The following is a 3,414-nucleotide window of genomic DNA, read 5'->3' on the forward strand; positions in this document are numbered from 1 at the left end:
CTTTTTGGTGTATGGGTGAGTTTAAACAATCAACTTTAACTGCCTTAAGCCTTTGCCACGGCCAAGGCCTACTTCTGGACTGCGTAATGTTGATGATGATGATGATGATGATGATGATGATGATTTGGTTGAAATCACTAAGGGTGGTACGGTAGGCTTAGTCACAGGGTTGGAGTGTTTAGCTCGGGAAGGTCGTATTCTCTTCGGTCGTAATAAAGAAGTATGATACATTTGTTTCAGACTTCTTAACTCTGCTAAAATGTCTAACAGTACCGTGACCGTTTGACTTTCACACCCTTGTTTCTTTGCTGCTGCTTCTTCTTGTTGTTTCTGTCTTACCTCTTCTTCTTGCTGCTGTTGCTGTGGGAGAAAAGCTTGTTCCGCTTCCTTTTGCTGTTGTATAAATTTCTCCAATTCTTCTTTCTGTCTTTGTTTAAAATTCTCCACGTGCGGTAATGAAGGAGAAGGTGGCGAAGGTTCCGGAACAAATTCTTGCGAAAGAAAATCCACAAAATCCCAATTTACCTCTTCTGAAAGTAAGTCCGGGTTCCCTTGGGTAGTCTCCACGACTGGTGCACCCCAATTCACGGTCTTCTGAGTTTACGCCATGTTTATGCTCATTGTGTCGCATGGATTGACTGCGCACAAACGCTAGTGCCTCTATATAGGACATGTGATGTCACCGACTGCTTTCTTCGGACTGGACAAAGGGTGATTGAATTTCGTAACGCCTGTTTGGATTGGTCAATGAACTCAATCCGTTTCAATCCTTCCTCTCCCTATAAATAAGCGCAGTTCACTGCATTCCTTCACCTGTTCTCGGCAACCCAACATGTGGACCACAGTTGAATCGTCTACTCTAATCTCATCGATGATGTTCCGGACGGACATACCCATGTATGTCCAATCTAAGTGGACTATTGTCCCTAAGACAGAAACAAGCCTGTGGATAAGAAGGATTTACGTGGAGAGGCAAGGATGCCTAAAGAGGGTGTTAGTGTATGGCCCTGAAGTCAGACGTAGTTTGAGGAAAAGAAGATCATCTCAAAGATGCCCTCTATGTTAACAGTAGTGTATGTTAGCATAAAACCAAAGGCCCTTTTCAGGGCCACTCCCATGCCTCGAAAAGACCTTGACTTTCATGCCTACCCCTTTTTTAAATAGAGACCCCTCCCTGTTTAAATTTCCCATGTTCAATTTCCATAGACCCATAAGGTCGGGACCGTATTAAAATAGGGTCCCGACCCTGTTCCATTCCCCCTTGTCCCTATAATGCCTATGATGTTTGTCATCTTTGTCCAGTTATAGGGACAATGGAAAAACTAATATTCTTTTCCCATGTTAAATTCCCCTTGTCCCTATAATGCCTATGCCTTATAGGAAAAATTCTCAGGGACTATGGAAAACTAATGTTATTTGCCTAATGTTAATTTACATAGTCCCTATATTCAATATGAACTTTTTCCATAGTACTTGCCCTAGTCCCTGAATCGTCCCCATTCACTACTGCGGAGCGTAAACAACAAAACTAGCTGTGATTGGTGCATTATGCAAGAGTTATACTTTCTGTTAGGCTTTTAAAAAAAGTTGATCCTCTTGGTAACATGTGAGATTATGTTAATTTATATCTAGATCATATTTTGTATTTTTTAAGATTTTTTAAAAATGTGGTACATATGGCTGAAAATGTGTATGTTGTGACTAGATAACTCTTAGCCCTGTCTAGTTCCAGTACAATTATCTCTTTTAAATGCAGTGGAGTACCTGGTTTTGTCCTTGTCAAATTAACAATCTAACATTGTTCTCTTTGACAGTGTGTGACATGCATGCTGAGGTAGGATAGAAAGTATATTTATTTCAGAAAACATTAGCACTGAGGTATATAGAAAAACAATTAGTACCGTGATGCCACATGGCGCATCTACGCACAGTTTAACCTTTTATTAAACATTAGAAACAATTCCATTGTTCTGGCAATCCAATTCCAGCCTTAGATACGCTCATAAAACGTATCAGAATGCTATACGCATACGCCTACACACACACACACACACACACACACACACACACACACATACATACATACATACATACAACGGTCATTTTTTAATATCAAAGTAGACAGTCTGCGCTCGGTTTGTGCTGGGAATCAGTATTTCTTTGAGATTATAAGCACACTGCTGATTTAAAGCTGTTACAGGTGATTTGTTATGGTCACAAGACGTGTGTAGTCCAAGTCAATTAAGACGGTTAGAATGTGCAACCCCAGATGAATCCCTAGTGGGCCAATTAAGACGGTTAGAATGTGCAGACCCAGATAAATCGCTAGTGGGCAGATTATGACGGCTACAATGTGCAGCCCCAGATGAATCCCTAGTGGGCAGATTATGATGGTTACAATGTGCAACCCCCAGACGAATCCCTAGTGGGCCAATGCGCATCCCCAGATGAATCCCTAGTGGGTCATTTAAGACGGTTAGAATGTGCAGCCCAGATAAATCCCTAGTGGGCAGATTATGACGGTTACAATGTGCAACCCCAGATGAAACATTATCAGATTGATTTTCCTTTTCATGTACAACCAACCTAAGCTTGTACGTTTCCTCGATTATTAAGGGAATATATTATTGTTGAACCTGCAATGTCTTGATGGGAAGAATTACATGGTAACTGATTAGGCCAAAGAGAACACATAACAAATAGGTGAAAGAAGTCAAACTTTAAGTTAACGGGCTAGTAGAAAACACACTCTTTTCTGAAAGTATTTTCTAACTTGCTAGTGAAAAAAATATATATTTAGTCCCTTGCAATTTTATTAATTCCTTCCTTTTCTCTTTGCACAAACTTCTATATCTAGAAAATAACATTACTCTTTGGTATACTGAACTGTGACTTGCGATATCCTTTTAGTAGAATTTTTCATAGTTTCACAAGACTTGCACAAATTAAATGCATAGGTACATTTACGTTTTTGTTATTGATATACAACATTATATCTATGATAGTAAATGTGTGATTAAAAGATATTTATCACTGAAAGCCCTTAAGTGTGTAATAAAGAATAATATATATGATGATCTCTTTAACAGAACTATCGAGACATGTGATCTTTTAGAGAAGGCAGGACTGCACGGGTAGTTTCCAGTGTAAGCCATGAATTTAAATTTACCACAGTCTCTATCATTTTGCTTCTTTTCTTTTTTAAGTTGTTTAACTGTGATTGAAAGTAAAATATTTTGAACAGTAAAATGACTTATTTCACGAGTAATCATAATTTTGTGAGATATTTTAACTGTGCACTACTGTTTCTTATATTTATTTATAATATATATTTAAAAAACAGTAAAATAAATATAAAGCAATTCCAATATGGAAAGTGAAAGAAAAGCAAAGAAACAACAAATACACGTCATG

This window comes from Sinohyriopsis cumingii, chromosome 9 (assembly GCF_028554795.1).
Source record: "Sinohyriopsis cumingii isolate HCF-2022 chromosome 9, ASM2855479v2, whole genome shotgun sequence".
NCBI lineage: Eukaryota > Metazoa > Mollusca > Bivalvia > Unionida > Unionidae > Sinohyriopsis > Sinohyriopsis cumingii.